At 42.4% G+C, this 18,587-nt stretch overlaps 1 long non-coding RNA gene across 2 annotated transcripts; it reads right to left on the bottom strand.

The window, feature by feature from the left end:
- Positions 1-34: 34 nt before the first annotated feature.
- LOC101694550 lies at positions 35-15,094 on the bottom strand. Of its 2 annotated transcripts, XR_200444.3 has the most exons (6): positions 15,000-15,094; positions 14,621-14,861; positions 4,824-4,873; positions 3,481-3,552; positions 957-1,038; positions 798-854 (listed from the first exon to the last, which is right to left on the bottom strand). It is a non-coding gene; the product is annotated as an uncharacterized LOC101694550 (long non-coding RNA). The 2 variants fall into 2 exon arrangements; XR_001181739.2 differs by lacking the exons at positions 798-854; positions 957-1,038 and adding an exon at positions 35-140.
- Between the last annotated feature and the right edge of the window lie 3,493 nt (positions 15,095-18,587).

The raw sequence follows: 18,587 nt of genomic DNA, 5'->3' as shown, positions 1-18,587 counted from the left end.
CGATCCCAGGACCCTGGGATCATGACCTGGGCCGAAGGCAGAGGCCTTAACCCGCTGAGCCACCCAGGCGCCCCTCCTCAAATGCTTTTTGCGTCAATGGTCCTGTGTTCAGAGCAATATCAGACTGGCAGCACTGTTGCCTGCAGGGGAAATGGGGAGTGACTCCATTGGTAGGGGCATAGAAAATGAGGCTTTGCAGGCTGCTGGAGCCACAACACTGCTCCCCGTACCTCCTTCTCCAAGTGAAAAGTGCCAAGACCTCAGCACCTGCCATCACAATCATCTGGAGGACTAGAAGGCCAGATCTGGAAGGAAAAGGAGCCTTAGCCAGGATGTTAGATGAAGATGGTCTGGGCAGAGCACAGCCTTTCCCAGTGTTGGAAACACAGTCGCAGGATGATATCAGCCAAAGGGAAGGAAAGGAAGGGAAAAGAGCCAGGACCAGAAATGTAATGGAGACAAAGTGTGGGCAGCAAGGGGGGAATCCATCACTTTTTTCGGGAAATGGAATCTTGTCTGCTCTAGGTCCCCTGGCTTTTCCGTTTTCTTGTTCAGGCATCCCAAGTATAGTTCAAGCACCTCTCAGTTACCAAGAACTTAGAAGGTACACATATGGCCTCATATTACTCTGAGACACATCACTAGGGATGGTTTTCATTTTCAATGCACAGAGGAGGGAGCCATGGTCCAGAGAGGACAGCACCTTGCTCCAAGAGTCAGTGATAGTAAGGGGCTGACCAGGGTCTGCACCAGACCTCCCTGAGGCCCAGGCCTGCTCTGCCCCCAAACCTGCCCATAGTGAAGTCACCAGGCAATTTACCTTTAGCATTTTCTTGTTCAATATGCTCATTTGCCTGCAAGGAAATGGAAGAGTATTGGGGGAGGACAGTGGGAGGACCCAGGAATACTCTAAAAACTCCATAAAGCAGAAGTCATCAGAACTCTAGATTCGGTACCTTTTTAAATCCTTCCTGCATATTTGTGGCTCCGGTAGGCACTATATTCTAGAGTTTAGTGAGCCCATCACTTATTTCATTTCTAAAAAAAAAAAAAAAAATCAGAAAAGTGGTTGAAGTGTAATTTGGTCTTGATATTAAAGGCAGCCCCAAGCCGTTCTGGAGCCACTGTGCAGTGTGTACATGTCTGGCTGGGACAGGACATAAGTTAATTAGCTGGGTCATGACCTTCAGCCCCCTGTCCTTGCTATTGACAGGCCATGCTCAGGCCTCCACTGTCTCCATTCGGGTGAGCATAGGGTGGGGGATGCTGCTTTGCTAGTCCCATGGGTATGGCCTGGCTTTCTCTGCACTCATCACTGTGTCAGGCACACAGACCTCGGGGACCCCCAAGGGCTTGCCTTGACCATCCACGGTCAATATGGGGCACACCCATGGAGGTGTCACTGTGAATCCCACTCACGATGTGATGGGCAGGGATGCTAGAAGTTACTAGGTCCCTCAGGAAGGCACACTATCCTCCAACATGTAAGGCTGAGTTTGGAAAAGTCATCCTTCTGATTGATGCTCCTGCTCTGTCCCATCCTCCCTTGCCACAGACCCCTGAGGTTGACCCAGTACCCCCAAGGTTCTTTCCCTTCTGGACTGGTGCTAAAGGAAGTAGCAAGATGCTTTGTGAGTACGCTGGGGCTCCTGAGCTCATGTGCTCCTGAAGAAAAAGGCCAAAACCTGGGGAAGTGGCCCTGAGGAGTGATCCCCTGGCAGCCACGGGTCTGTGGCCAGACAACTGCTGTGAAGGCAGATCTCATAGGTGGGATGGGGACATAGGAGGGGCTGGGTGTTTAGGTTCAGGCCAATCCCATGTGACAATCTGGACTGGCACAGCCAGTCTAGGAGAGTGTGGACCCTGAGAAGGCTTCTCACTGTGCAGATGTTGCTGTGGGGGAGACTTAAGAGCCCCAGGTCCAGCCCTGCCCAGCCCACCCAACCCAGGAGGTGAGGCCTGGGACCTGAGGCCAGTAGAGGCCACACCAGGCACTACCCAGCCCAGCAGAATCATTCTCCTTCTTCTTGCCATATTTTGGATTTTTTTTTCCTGAACCCTCAAATATGGGGTAACTCTCATCCCTTCTTAATCTCTGGCCTAGGAATCCCCTGGCCAGGCATACACTTGCTTGCCCCAATGCCCCCAGGGAAGTGTTGCCTCTCCAGCCCTACTCCTAGCTCTGAACTTGGAAGGAATACAGGCTCTTATCACCCTCAGACAGACTCCTCTTAAGGTATTACTCCCTTGCCAAAACATAATTACTCATCATTTCCACTCTTCTGGGCACACTGATACTCCGTACCTTCATTTGGGGAAGATGTCACTATATTCACTGTCCAGAGAGGACCAGGAGGCCTTCCCTAAGCCCCCACACAGCTTCTCACATCTGGGCCCCGAGACTCTCACCTTGGAGAAGGCAGAAGCCTTTCCCTCCCCAAAGGACGGCCCTTCCACCAGAGCCCCATGCCCAGTAGTCTTGCATCTCTCTGCCACCTGCCAGCATCACCCCCAATGAACATGCTTTCTTCCACCTCATATGCACTCAGGTCTATCTGTTCTAAACACGTAACCACACATATGCACAAATCCATGCCTCCACTAATGCTTGGAGCAGCCAGCCCACGCCCTGCTTCTCCTGGAGTCAGACATGGGAGTGCTGTTTCCATGCACTGACATCAGCACTCTGCTGCTCCTGATTGGTCTCCATGGTATTGAATGGCGGCTCTATGTTCCAAATCCTGTGTCCATCCAGTTCTAAGGGTGCTCAGCCTCTTTTATGTATCCCCCCTCTCTAAATTAGGTTTCAGCCATTTGTGTTCATGAGAATCTTAACCACCATAATTTTCCACTTTCAGACTTTTGGTAAACTGCTGGGCCCACCATGGTCCACCTAGGATGCAGGCACATCATGCCTTTCTCAAGTGCCCTATCCCAGCCTTGTGCTCAGAACCCTACTCATGTTCTCTCTTGTCTCAGACCCACCAAGGGAGCAAAACCCCTCCACTGAAAACATCGATACTTCGATGCTGCCCATCCCTTCCTTCCTGTGTCTGATCTGTCTCCCATCCACCCCTCCTCCCACACTGGACCAGGGCAGAGAGTGATACACAACACAGGTCACTGTTCATAAAGGACCTGCACATCTGCTCCATACAATCCTAGGAGTCCTCACATATAGCACATTCTTCAAAAATCAAATAGCATGGAGGAAAGCATTTAGGACAGCTCTAGGTCAGGGCTTAGAGTGGTGGAGATGGTCTAGCAACATATCATCTGCCAATGTCAGTGAAGCCAGGGCTCAGAGAAGGCTAGGGAGCCAGATCTGGGAGTCAGGGTGCACAATGAGTGGACCTCAAGCCAGAGCAGCCTGCACTCCATTGGCCTTTCCAATGTGGCTTCAGGGAATACTTCAGCTTCCTGGATGTCCCTGAGACTCTGCTCTTCATGTCTGCCATGGGGGATCCAATCAGTGCTTACCTGTCTGAGGTGAGCTCCATAAGGGTGTGGCCCTGTGTGGAGTAGGTAGTGAAGGGCATCCGCATTTTCAAGCTAGGGAGGAAGCATGTGCTTGTGAGAAGCCATCAACACAGGCTCAAAATGATGCCAATAAAGCTAAAAACAAAAAACAAAACAAAACAAAAAAACACCCAAAACCACCCCCCCCCAAAAAAAAGTTTCACTGCAGCCAGTGAGAGGCAGTCTATGTCAGTTTCTACAGTTCCCACTATAACTCTTCTGATTTCAGGTCCATTTCCCAAACACTGGAAGTTCCCACAAATGTAGTGAAAAACTTTGAGGCTGGTAAGATGTGTCACCTCCTCAGAATAGAATGCCAAGATGGCATCCTGCTCCCTTCTTACATTCTTAAAGAATGTATTCCACACACACATGCACATGCACATACACACACACACACACACACACAAAGAGGCATATACACAACATATCACAAGGAGATAAACACCTTCACATTCCTGCATGCGGAGCTCGCCCCTGTCTTCTCTTCTACTTTAACATTCTTTGGACCTTCATTCCCTTCCCTCCTAACTCCTTCTTCATCTCCTTCTCTTGCCAAAGAAATTATTCTCTTTCTTGGAAGCCATTTATATACATCCCTTCCTTTCCAACTAATTTTATCCACTTAGTAACAGACTTCTTTTTATGAAGCACATCCTTGATCATGTGAGACCCCTACTCAAGAATCCTATACTTTCTATAGGAAGTAGGAATTTCCAGCAGGAAATTCAAGCCCTGTGGCTTGGCATTAAGAGCCCCTATACTCTTGGCTCCAAGTTGACTGGTCCAGCCTCATCTTCAAGTCTTCTCCTGACTAAACATTTTCTACCATTTCCTCCACAAGACATCTTCTTAATGGTTCCTGTTACTTTGGCTTTCCCCATTCTTCAAGGTCTAGTTCAGATTTCCACATATTCTAGGTAATTATCCTTGACTTTTTCCTCTAGGAATTCTTGCTTTTACCTTTATATTGCCGTGTAAGACTTTTGTCCCTTTCTCTTGGCCATTGGTATCATTTAACCAGGTGTTCAGTTACTGAACTACTGGTCAGTGTGCTTTAACTTCCTTTCCAAGCTGGTAAGGTTCTCAGAAGCAGACTATGTCTCCTTTAATTTCACCTCTCAGGCAAGAGCCAGCAAAATATGCTGAGAAGCAATGGACAATTTGACTTTCCCTCTTTCCTGTTTCAGAACACCATTGTGAGCACTGTGCTTTTGGCCTGAGGGACTCCCATGTCCACTGAATCTAAGCAGCTGTGTATCTTCCTGGCAGAGGAAAATACCCTGCAGCATGGAGAGCCTTACTTTGGAAACTTCTTCACTGCATCATCCAATTGTTGTTCACACTCTCTGACCTAAAAACAAAGACTTGAGTCAGACAGAAGAGGCATATACATTGGGTGGGAAGTTTCTGCCCAATACCTCCCATAGCTCCTTTAGCAAGTCCTCTTTATCCCACATAACTGAAGTCTGCCACGCACCCTTGGTGACCTCTTTAGGTCACCCTGGTGGTGATTTTCATCAGTGTGGATGGTGGGAATGTTGAATAACCAGACCCATATGCTTGGGACCATGTGAGTTCCAGGGAGGAAGGACTTTGGGTGGCAAACCAGGATGGTTGGTTTGGTTATGGTAGGTGGTTACAGTAGGTGGACAAGAAATGAAGGAGGATACATTTGCTGGAAAACACATTCTGATTCTGACATGTTAGCTCTCTTGGTTCCCCATTTTCCTTTGGAATAGCTATTAACAGCCATATGCTCCTCATCTATTCTTTAAAGTTGTATAGTGGGGTGCAAGGCAGGGCTTTTAGCACTGCATTCTATTATATACCTTTTTGAACCAACAGATACAGCCTCAGAAGGTAGCCCAAGCCAGTCCTGTAATCCTCTGCTGGATTCTGGATTCTTGGGTATCAGGCTACCCTTACATACTTCCTTAGATTGGGGATCCATTGTAACCCTAAGTCTGACCTGCCAACCATCCCTCATGATACACACAAATTCTTCTCACACCTTCATGGTTTCCAGCACTCACAGAGCAGGAAGAGACATTCACAATAGGGGACTACACCTCAGGCCAGGAAGGATGTGCTACTCAGACAACTTTATTTTCCTCCATCCTTCAAAGCTGAGCCACTCTGGACATGAAAGGCCTATTCGAAGACCACTGCAAGAGGAGAGATAGGAATAGACCTGGGACACTGATGTTCTGTTGCCATCATGCGCTGACCAGCAAGGAAAGCCACAGATCCTTCCTCTCCCTATTTTCCATTTCTTACTCATCAGCTCCCACCTTAGTTCCTGGATAGTGAAGATGCTGAATGGGGGTGGAGCCTTATGATATCCCCTATGTCTAGATGAGAAGTTCTTAAATGTGCTCTACCAGCCCAGGGTTCAAAGATCTTTGCAGTCCAACATACATAATCTATAGTTCTGTACTAATTCAAATTTATGATTCGCAAATGAGGTTCACTAAGTGTTTTGTTCAAGATCCTGCTGATGACAAAAGGTGAAACAGTTGGATACCTAGCCTAGACTCTTTTTCTGGATCTATGACAAGTCATGTCTTTCCCATGTCATATGAATTAAAGAAACCCACAAGGAGGCCCTTCCTCTTTCCTCCAGTAATGACTACATCAATTTCCAAGTAAGATAAAACATGGAAATATTAATTACTCAACATAAGTTTATCTACATTGGTCTTTTATTACAGAGGAACTAAAGCTATTTGGGTTTAATAAACATGTTGTATGCAACACTGAAAAGTTTATAGTGAGGAAGAATATACTTCCAGAAATTATGAAATGTATTCATAAATTTGCCAATCTTCAGAATCTTGGGAGAAGAGTACATAATAGCTCACCTTTCAGTTTTCACTAGTAACTAAAGTTTCCAAGGGCTAATAATTTTAATTAATATGTGCAATTAAAACTACTAGAAATCATAAGACAAATGACTCTCTACTGGGAGAACAGAAAGTATTTTTGTTAAGAAAAGGTATGAGATATGAAAACGAACTTTTGTTAAGGGAAAAGAAAGTAAATTTGTTCTAAAGAGGATGGTCATTTTAGAATGGAAAAAAAAAAGGAATAGAAGATAAAAACCAAATGGAAGTAGAAAGCAGAAAGCAAGATAAAATCTTATTTAGTAAAGCTGATGAAAAATGAATGAATTTATTGTTGGGTTTTAAAAATAATGGTATACCTATGCAAAATTAAAATGTAATTCTTTCTTTTGTTGAACAGAAAGTTTTCTTAAACTATTGGTGTGCTCTTCATAAGAGATTAAGAAAGGTTGTTATTTACCCTGTAATCTATTTTGAAAGCAAATATATTTCATCTTACCAGAATAATTTCTTGTGCTTCATGTTATCATTATCAGGTCTTTGATTATTTGGGGGTACTGAGCCTTCTCTATTAAAAGAGCTAAACTTTTTTTTAGCAACTATGTAACTTTTTTAGTTTGCCTTAGAAATCTTTGTCACTTTTGTTGAATAGCTAACCCAGATCACCTTTTCTTTTTTTTTTAAAGATTTTATTTGTTTATTTGACAGACAGAGATCACAAGTAGACAGAGAGGCAGGTAGAGAGAGAGAAGCAGGCTCCGTACTGAGCAGAGAGCCTGATGTGGGACTTGATCCCAGGACCCTGAGATCATGACCTGAGCGGAATGCAGCGGCTTAACCCACTGAGCCATCCAGGCGCCCCCAGATCACCTTTTGATATTTTTTATAAACTTCCCATAGAAATTCTAAATGAAGTCCTTTTGATCTTGAATTAACTTTGATATATATAAGAAGGCCCCTGGAACATCTCAAAAGATTTTTTTCTCTCTTTATAAAAGATACATGTTAGACTAATTAGGTTAATTTAACATGTCAAATTACATGGGAAACATTGTCAAATAATAAGTGATGCTAAACCTTCTTTAGGTTATATTTGTATGGATATATGTTACTGATATATGTTCCAGAGATTGTATGACATTTCTAGAAATCTGATATGTGTTGGTATAATGTTATCAGTCATAATTTTAATTATTATCTTAAAATGTCTGTCAGAAAAAATAAAATTTTCTTGTCAATTTCATTGTAACAGACTCTCATGAAATCTTTCCAATTGGCTACCTTTAAGTCTTTTGACATTTACAGTTATTGCTTTACTTTAATGCTTTTGCAAAAGTGCTTCCTCTTCAAAGAGATTCATGAAAGGGACTGACAAATATTTTACAGGTTTTTTTTAAAAAAGATTTTATTTATTTATTTGAAAGACAGAGATCACAAGTAGGCAGAGAAACAGGTAGAGAGAGAGGGGGAAGCAGGCTCCCTGCTGAGCAGAGAGCCCAATGCAGGGCTCCATCCCAGGACCCTGAGATCATGACCTGAGCTAAAGGCAGAGGCTAACCCACTGAGCCACCCAGACACCCACGAATACAGGTTTTTGATAACTTTAAGAGCATACTTTCAGCTGGTTATACTACAAGAATTTTTTTTAAACTCTAATTGAGAGAATTATAGATTCATAAAACTGTTAACAAGAATTAAGTACACAGGACTGAAATAACTGATAAGGATGATTATAATTTTGTAAGACTTTGAAACATTGCTGTTTTGTCTACATTTTGTTTTCCAGAGTTAAGAAGCATCATTTCTCTTTTCTTTTAATCTATCTATAACATAGCAATTTGCTAAAGCAAACTTTTTACAACAAAAATGGAATACTGTTGGCCTTTGTACAACATGGGTGTTAGAGGAGTGCCAACCCCTTGTGGAGTTGAAAATTCACATATAAATTTACCTCCCCTCAAAATTCAACTGTATTTTAAATCACACTGTGATTTAAAAGTAAGGTAGAAGTTGCCAAATGACTAGAAGTGAAGGGAAGGTGGAGGAAAGATGTAGGGAAGGCTGGAACAGCAAGCAGCAGGGTTCTGATCTGTTCCTGGCCCTCTTATGTGAAGCTTAGATCATGGAGATCCCAAACTGAGAGGCATAAAGAAACCAGTTCTGTGGAGGGATTCTTGCCAAAGTGGTGGGTCCAGTCACTGGCCAGAGTCAGCGAAGGACTACAGAAAAAGGACCTCTGGGATGGGGGTCTAACAGAACACCAGGTGCGGGATAGCAGCAGGCAGCAGACAGCAGACAGCAATAGGGTGCTGTTCATGGTGCTGAAAATTCTCTGGGCTTGGTAACTAATACCACCAGGGAACTGGAGGCTTAAGGCTTGTCATAATTTCCTGCAAGTAGGAACTGCATTACAACCACATAAGAGGGGCCAGATGGAACAAGTGACCTAGAGAGATGATTAAAAATGCTCTGTCTTCCCCCAGACTTTGCTTGGAAGAAGGGTTCCCGGGGCACCTGGGTGGCTCAGTGGGTTAAGCCTCTGCCTTTGGCTCAGGTCATGATCTCAGGGTCCTGGTATTGAGCCCTGCATCGGGCTCTCTGCTCAGCAGGGAGCCTGTTCTCCCCTCTCTCTCTGCCTACTGCTCTGCCTACTTATGACTTCTTTCTCTGTCAAATAAATAAATTAAAAAAAAAAAAAGGAAGAAGGATTCCCATATTCCTGGGTAGAGAGCAAGGAGTGGTATAAGTACTGCCTGCTAACTGATTCCACCACTGGAACTCTGTGAGCTCCTAAAGGAGGGCATGTGATGTGATGAGCACTGGGTGTTACATGTAACTAATGAATCATAGAACGCTATGTCAAAAACTAATGATGTGCTATCTGTTGGCTAATTGAATTTAAACTTAAAACAAACAAACAAAAAACCCCAAAACAAGAAAGAAAGGGAAGGGAGGGAGGGAGGAAGGAATGGGCATCATTTAAGGATCCAGCTTTGCTAACTTTGGATGCAGATGAGGAGAAATGTAATGTCTCTTTCTACTGATGTCCAGTATTTATATTAAAAAAATCTATGTATAAATGGACCTATACAATTCAAACCCCTGTTGTTCAAAGGTCAACTGTAGCTGTCTTTTTCTATCTGACTCCTCTATTATCCAGAAATTCTTGAGTATTTTTGTTTTACATGACAATATAGGTATTTGCATAAGTTCAATGAAAATTTGTTCTTGTTATAGGACAAAATTGGGCAACTGCTTAGTCTGGTTTCTTAGCCTAAAAAGGCTTTTAAAAATGAAATCTAAGTTATGACAAGGTTTAAGAAAACAACATGGACTTTATAAAGGCAATAAATCCCCTTAGCTATCACCAAAGCTTTAACTGGAATATTGTATTTGAGATTATATGCTAAATCACTATTCTTGCTCTACTTAGGAAAATAACCATACCCAGTTTAATAGGATTAGACATGTTTTGCAAACAGAGTAGTCTTACTATGATAGTCTCTTGCAGAAATTGGAGGAATTGTAGAGATAAAAAGTATTTTCAATAGAAACTATAACACACCCTGATGGGTATCAGATTTTAGACCTGTTCACTGACTTTGAATGTTGTTATCTACTTGTAAAATGAAATGGATTCTAAATTATTGTTTTTCTCCAATATTTGTCTCCAACTCTCCAAACTAATGGTTTCAATTTTCTTCCACCCTTATATTAGGAATTACCAAGAACAAAAACTGCCCTTTTCCCAAAGCCCTGCAAACTGAGCTGGATAACTTGATATGAAACTTCATAGAAATCAACACAATGACTCATGAACAGATAATTTTTGTGTCTCTTGCTATGTGGGCCACTCAGAACATTTACTTTAGGATCCAGTAACATCACCAGAGACAATCAATTTACAGAAGATGCTTTGAACCAACATCTAGGAACCCAATGACTAGAAGTCTTCTCATCTGGCTTCTCTCTGAATTTAGAACCTTATGAAGAGTCTGCTTCAATCATTGACTGTTTTCACTGAAATGCCTCGAATTAAATACCTGATTGCCGACATGGTATAAGTCAAACTTTGGAAGTGCACCTACAATACCATCTCCTGAAATGAGATGTCACTGTTTAACTGAACTGACCTATTCTTGAGACTAAGGGATGGGTTCAATGGGAGGAAACAAACTACCAACTCAACTTCCAGACTGAAAATTCTTGAGGAAATTTCAAAGTGTGCCTGATTTAAGGATTATTTCAAGCTGTTAAGGTGGTTTTATTTATTTATTTGACAGAGAGAGAGAGGGAACACAAGCAGAGGGAGTGGAAGAGGGAGAAGCAGGCACCTCGCTGAGTAGGCAGCCTGATGCTGGGCTCGATCCTAGGACCCTGGGATCATGACCTGAGCTGAAGGCAAACGAGTTAAGGTGGTTTTAGATACAAGACTCAAGCTAACAATGAGGAGTCTCTGACATAGCAATTACTTCCTGCTGTAATTATTTCAACACTGATATTATATACATTAAAATATGAGAAATTAATAAATAAGCCACTTAACTAAACAGGTGGATGTCTCTTCTGGTATTTTCTTTGATTTATTTGATACCAACTGGTTTTATTCATGTATGCACTGGCTAAGGTACATTCTTCAGTTTCTTACTAGTGTCCTCCTGATAGTCAGCATGGTAGTCTCCCTGGTGTGCTATATTCTCTCAAGAGTCTTAAATATATGTCTGCAACCATCATCAGTACATCAGATGGTCTCAGTGCACTTGGAGAAACAAAAAAGATGAACAGATAAATAGCAAAAACAATTCTTCCAATGTATCTGACATCATTACCTCAAGCTTAATGACAAGACAAGAACAATTTAACCCTAATGGTAACTAAAAGTGGCACTAATATCAATTTTTTAAATTTAAATTCAATTAGCCAAGGTAAGCTCATTGTTTGTCTTTGACATAATGTGCAATGATTCATTAGTTGAATATAACACCCAGTGCTCATCATACTGAATTGTTGATCAGTCTCTCCTATATGAAAGGATGACCAAAAGGGGGGAATTATTAAAGTGTTAACACAAAGAGCCATTGTACTGAGGTGGCTCTAATGCCTTGAAAGCATACATATGCACACCAAACACAAGTAGCGAAATAGGCTTTCCCAAATAAGGCAACTGCTTAAACTATAATTATTCAAATAATTTCTTTGATTTTCTTCCACATCTTCTCTATATAAAACTCCTATCAGTGGAGTGTCCCTAACAACTGGGCTTTTGAGCTTCCTGATTCAAATCTATGCACACTCAAATCCTTAAAAATTATAAAGTGCCTCAGTTTATCTTTTAACACCAAGGAAGGTGGCTGTGAGCTCCTCTCCCATCCCCAATGCGCCCACAGTGACAATGTCTAGAATTCCAATGTCCTTAGAATGAATGGATCTTGAAGCTCTGCTTCTCCCCTCTACATCAGCTTCTCTTTCCACATCCATACCACACAGGCAGGAGCTGTCTTGGGGTCAGTCCATCCATTCTCCTTTCACGGGACACATCTGCCCTGGGATCCTACCCATTTTTCCCTAGCCTTTCAGGCCTCCTGGGAACTCCCAAGACCTTCCCCTTTTCACTACAGCTGTTACTTCTATCCTTCACTCTTTCTTACCCATGCTCCCCAAGGAAGCCAACTGGCTCTAACAAAAACAGATCTGATCCATCTCTCGTCTGATAAGAGCCCTCCTTCCATGGACTCCCAGTTACCCTTAAGGTGAAGTACACACCTCCTCCTTCAGCTTAAGGTTAAGTACCACTCCCACCCCCATCAGCCTGTCTTCTTCCTTCACCCTCTTTCTCCTTACACTTGGATCCTCTGGGATCCCCTGAGAGCCTCAAAGCTCAGGTCTTTGCAAAGTCCACTCCCTCTGCCTGGAGCTCCCTGGCTTTCACATACCAATAAGGCAGGCACACTGGGAAAGTCACTCATTTTCATCATTTTCAGTCTAATGAATGACCAAATAAATAAGGAATCCAATGAATAAACTGGAAGCAAACCTTCAAGACCTTCCTACAGGTGACAGATTCCTTTTATATTTAAGATGAGCACACGTATTCTCAGAAATTTACCCAGCCTTGAAGTCTTTGAAATGGGCTTTGGAATCAGACATTTCGGAGTGTCAGTTCTGGTTCCATGTCTCTCTCCTTGAGGGATCTGAATCAGGCAATGCCAAACCTAAGGGCCTAATTCCCTGCCCTGAGAAGCCTCCCTCCATCATCAATAAAATAGGGATAATTACATTTATCTACAGTTGTGAGGAAGATTCAGTGATGAAGCTGTTTTCCTACCTTACTCTTACCCCCAGTCTAGAGCCATACTTGGTCTCCCCCATCCAATCTGTCTGGATTCCTGTGAACTCTAGTTTCAAATTAAATGTAGAATCTGGCCATTTATCATTATCACCCCTACCTTATTGGTCTATACCATTATCAGGTCACCTGTGGACCTCTGCACCAGCTCCTCACTGCTGTCTTTGTGTCCACAAACTATGATCCTTTTAGAACAGGTTCTGATCACATACTTCTCCTCTGCCCAAAAACATGGTCCCCACACCAAACCTCCTCATAGTCCTATCAGTCCTGCCTTTTCTGACCACCTCTTTAGAATGCCTTCTCACTCCCCCACCTCACACCTTCTTTGGGAGAGAGGAGAAGAGACCAACCCCTATTGTTTAATGTTGTGCAGCAAACTAGCTTAAATGATACTGAGAAAATCACTTGACTCTCCAGAATCTGTTGCATTACCCCAAATAGAAAAATAGATCTTGCTCCTCCAAGCAGGAGGAGGCTTAAAGTGGTCAACACATTGCCTGGCATACAAAAAGTGCTCAATTAATATTGTTTTATATTCTACCTGTGACAAGAGCCCTTCATATCCATTGCAGGGTTGGACTGTGCCCACATTGGGCATAATAGCAGAAAGAGAGGTTTGGACTGGGGCACTGTAACAGGATGGCACCAGAGGGAGCCCTTTGGACTCAATGCTATTCTCTGCAAAAACTGACAGAAAGGGAAACTTCATTTCCTCACAATTCCCATCCATACCCCAGCCCCAATGAGAGAAGTGAGAAACCACCATCCCTTTGGGCTATGCCAGGTACCAATGAGGCACAATCTGCTCAGGACAACTCAGAAGTCCCTCCATGGGACAGTGTGAAGGGACTTATTCAGTGGGCACAGTAGCTTCCACCTCTGCTGGCTTTCCTTAAATGCTAGTGGACCGGGCATACATCTCCCCAGTCAGTAGCCTCCATGGAGAATAGAAGGAATCAGAGGCAGTACAGCCTAAGAAGCTGCAATCAGGGCATGCAGGAAGCTACTTCAAACCTCTAGATGCCTCCCACCTTTCTAGGAGATCAAAAATGCAAATACCTTCCCTACTCTACATCCCAGGATGCTTTTTTTCCCCCAGTGTGGCTTTGAGAATGACAAAAGTGCAGTAAAATGGGCTCTGGAAATAAAAAAGTGCTTTAACATTTTATTGACAGTCATGTTACTGTTACTGTAGATTTAGTAAAGTTCATTCTCAACCTATTAGAGAAGTTGAAAATGGAACCAAGGTAATGTTTGCAATCTCTCCAAGCATGAAGATCCACCTTCTTTCCTTCTTAAGGGCCACAAATTGTCTAATGCATAGCACAGCTGCCTAGGACAAAACCTGGTCAGATCAAACTATTCTGAAAGTACACACTTTCAGAAAAGTGGTCTCCAAGTTGTCAAAGAAAGAAGGAAAACACTTAGCAGCAGGAAAGCAAAGAACTTCCCAATCAGTGATACTATAAGAATGCCCAATGGAAGCAACATGTCAATCTCTGTGGTCCTATAAAAACAGAACTCATTTGGGTATAAAACAACAGACAAAAGCCCAGACCCATAGATAGCTTCTAACAAGTGCTGAGGAGGAGCTTCTAGCAATCACCTCCCCTCCGACTGTTTAAGGGCATTCACATTACAGAACCAGGCCATGCTGATGGAGGGACTGAGAGCCACCCAGAAACTCTATGGTGGCCTTTTTTCCTTTCTAAAAGGAAGAGTCTCAGGGAACAAATTCTTGGGGCTTTCCTGCTTAAAGAGGGTTTTATGTTAGGTCTGTCAAGAATTTTACCACCTCCCCTTTCCCAGAGGCTGGGGTCTCCTTGAACACCTTCATGCCAGCAGTGACCATGGGGTCAGAATTGCCCTGAGGGGCACCCCGGATCAGGGTGGGAGGGCTGCTTACGTGTTCAGGATAAAGTAGAGATCAAAGGCACCCTCGCAGGTTTTCACCTTCTCTGTCTTGCTCCTGTAGTACCTGGTGCCCTGGTGGGAGTTTCTTCAGCCTGGGAGGTGGTGCAGGAAGCTCCCTGTGCTCAGCAATGGAGGTGGCAGCAGCAGGAGCAGGAACAGGGAAAGTGCAGGGCCTGGGATGCAGATGCTGCTGCTCCCTATTTTCTTAGCTGTCCCTGAGGCCCCACTCTCTCCTGGAGCAGAAGTGGGATTAGTGCTGGCCATGCCCAACCACCACAGGCCTCTGCCTCACCCACTGTCTCCCCGCAACCCCTGTGCCCTGAGGCCTTGTCCCCTCCAGCCCTTTCCCTAAGATGCTCTGAGAGCCCCACCTGGTACCTGCCCTTTGGGCAGAAGAGGCCAATGGCTGGCTCTGGAAAGATGGCCCCACTGCCTTAGTGGCCCTTCCCCTGCCCCCACAGAGGCAGAATTCCCTGTGGTGTTCCTTATGATGGACAGGAGGGTTGGCATGGTGACTTTGTGACCTGCAGCTCTGCTCAGTGTCCTGCCTGTTGACAACCCCATGTGGGAGTCATGGGATCTTTGAATGGGGGATAAGATGAGGCTGCCATTTTTCCCTTATCCCAAACCCTCCAGATGGCCATTCAAATTCTCAAGACCCTGCCCTTTTGTAACTCAAAGCAGGTAGCTGAGGTGGTTTAGATGAGGCCATCCCTGTGGGTGAGAAGGTCCAGGAACCGGGATACTAGAGTACAATAATAGTCATTGGTGTGAACACCCATGGACATGGAAGGATCTAGAAGGTCAAGAAGGTTTGTGCAAGCATTCCAAAGTCCTTTGTGAATGAGGGACACTCCAGTTAGGTACTGCTGTGTAACAAACCACCCCAATGTAATGACATACAAGAGAACCATTTCCTATGTGCACAGGTTCTGTGGATCAGAAATGCAGAGAAGGCTGAGAGGGGATGGCTTGCCTGTGCTTCATGGAAAAAACACAGGCATGGACAACTCTGAGTCAAAAGTGATTGCAAAAAGTCAGTAAGCAATGTAAAAAGCATTTAGAAATTCATTAACTGATTTTATTTTCTTCATTTTTTATATACACAAAACAAGAATGATATATACTAAATATCCTTCTAAGTTTAAAATAGATCTTCCAATGTTTATTATATAAAAATTACAAGTGATAAAAAGGCAGTTTTGTTTTCTTTTTTTGGAGTGGTATTTAAAACCATGGAACATCTTTTTTTATTAATTTTTATTAACATATAATGTATTATTTGCCCCAGGGGTTACAGGTCTGAATCGTCAGGCTTACACACTTCACAGCACTCACCATATCACATATCCTCCCCAATGTCCATAACCCCACCACCCTCACCATACCCGCCCCCCCCAGCAACCCTCAGTTTGTTTTGTGAGATATAGAGTCTCTTACAGTTTGTCTCCCACTTGCTCCCATCTTGTTTCATTTTTCCCTTCTCTACCCTCCAAACCCCCCACTCTGCCTCTCAAACTCCTCATATCAGGGAGATCATATGATAATTGTTTTTCTCTGATTGACTTATTTCACTCAGCATAATACTCTCTAGTTCCATCCACACTGTTGTAAATGGCAAGATTTCATTTCTTTTGATGGCTGCATAGTATTCCAATGTATATATATACCACATCTTCTTTATCCATTCATCTGTTAACGGACATCTAGGTTCTTTCCATATTTTGGCTATTGTCGACATTGCTTCTATAAACATTTGGGTGTATGTGCCCCCTCAGATCACTATGTTTGTATCTTTAGGGTAAATATCCAGTAGTGCGATTGCTGGGTCATAGGGTAGCTCTATTTTCAACTTTTTGAGGAAACTCCATTCTGTTTTCCAGAGTGGTTGCCCCAGCTTGAATTTCCACCAACAGTGTAGGAGGGTTCCCTTTCTCCGCATCCTCTCCAACATCTGTCCTTTCCTGACTTGTTAATTTTAGCCATTCTGACTGGTGTGAGGTGTATCTCATTGTGGTTTTGACTTGTATTTCCGTTATGATGAGTGATGTTGAGCATTTTTTTGATGTGTCTGTTGGCCATCTGGATGTCTTCTTTGCAGAAATGTCCGTTCATGTCCTCTGCCCATTTCTTGATTGGAGTATTTGTTCTTTGGGTGTTAAGTTTGATAAGTTCTTTATAGATTTTGGATACTAGCCCTTTATGTGTATGTCTCAATACCATCCTTTTCGATTTATTGACTGTTCTATTTTCTTCTGAATGATTTTCATGTCACCTCTGATGTGTTGCAAGTCCCATGAAGGTATGGATGTGGATCTGTGCTCTCTTATCCATTCCGTGCATCTATCTACTGGTTTATATTGATAGTGTGAATACCACACTATCTCAATTATTATAGTGTGGATGTTTGTATTATTTTTCCTTGCTGTCCCTTCCTCTCGTAGAGAAGAACTGTGCTTCCCTACCACATTCAGGACAGGCTTGGACTTGATTCCACCAGTGAAATGTTAACAGAAGTACATGTGCCACTTCTGGACAGACACTTTAAGAATCTAGATATGATTCTGGTGGACCCAACAGCAATCCCAATGGTAGTGCCCTCCTGGGAATCTGAGGTGGTTGTATATATGTGGGAGAGTGAGAAACATGGGTAGAAAATAATATTTGTGCCTTAAGCTGATCAGATTGGGGGGTTGTTATCAGAAGACAGCCTGGCCAAATATGATACACACAGGGCATTGGTTACTAATCTAGCATACAGAGGTCTACAGCAAGTTCTGGCAGGGGCAAGATAAATCAGCTACCTTATTTTTCTTATAGCCACTTGTTCTTTCATGTAAATCTTAGAATCAGATCATCAATTCTCCACTCCCCCAAACCCTCTTAATATTTGATTACAATAACATTAAATATATAGATACATTTGAAAGGATTTGAAATTGTCATCTATTTTTTAAAAAATAAATAAAATAAAATAATTTTAAAAAATTAAAAAAAAAATGAAATTGTCATCTAGCCTCACCTATTGGTGAACATGGCAATAGCTCTGTTTGGTCTTTTTTAACGCTTTCATATAAACTTCCCTACGAACATCTTAAACTATTTAGCCACATGCCTTTCTATACTGTATATATACCAATATATGTCTGCTTATGTACATGCATACATATACACACATATATTTACATACATATACATATACATATAGCTGCTATTATAAATGGCATTTTAAAAATACAGTTTTTAAACTGTTAATTGGTGTTGTGGACACATTTATTAATTTATTGATTATTCAGCTAACTTGCTAAACTCTTTTATTCTAAAATATATCTGTAGAGCCATTTGGGTTTCTATAAAAAACAAAAAACATGGTGCTGACTAGTTCTCTAATGACATGTTGACTGGAAGATGTGATAGAGGCATTCTTGATTTTAGAAAGAATACTTCTTTTGGTGGACATCTTCTAACAAATTAGGCAGTTTCACTACTCTTCTTAGTTTGCTACAAATCATTAATGAGTTATCTAAGTTCTTTTTCTGACCGTTTTGTGATGGATTTAATTTTTCCAGTAATCTATTAATATGATTAACTACATTAATGTGTACAAAACCAATTTTAATATTTTATAAATAAACCCAACTTGGCCATGATTTCTGTAAATACTGCTAGATTGAGTTTAATATTTGTTTAGAATCTTTTTTTATTTATATACATGAGAGGGGCTGATCTGTAATTTACTATTTTTATGCTGTCCTAACTCGTTTGTTAGGTAATAGTAGCCTCAGAAAATGTGCTTAGTGTGTTTTTGCTTTTCTTTCCAAGATCTTGGAAATACTTTCAATGTGATCCTAACAATCTGCTCCATGTATATTTGGTATAATATCATCTGTGTCTGGTGTTTTCTTTGTGAGAATTTTTTAAACTACTGGTATCATTTATTTAATGTTTCCTGGACATTA

Source organism: Mustela putorius, unplaced genomic scaffold (genome assembly GCF_011764305.1).
Source record: "Mustela putorius furo isolate JIRA1106 unplaced genomic scaffold, ASM1176430v1.1 tig00003909_pilon_pilon_pilon, whole genome shotgun sequence".
Lineage (NCBI taxonomy): Eukaryota > Metazoa > Chordata > Mammalia > Carnivora > Mustelidae > Mustela > Mustela putorius.
This window is presented reverse-complemented; position numbering and strand designations above follow the sequence as displayed.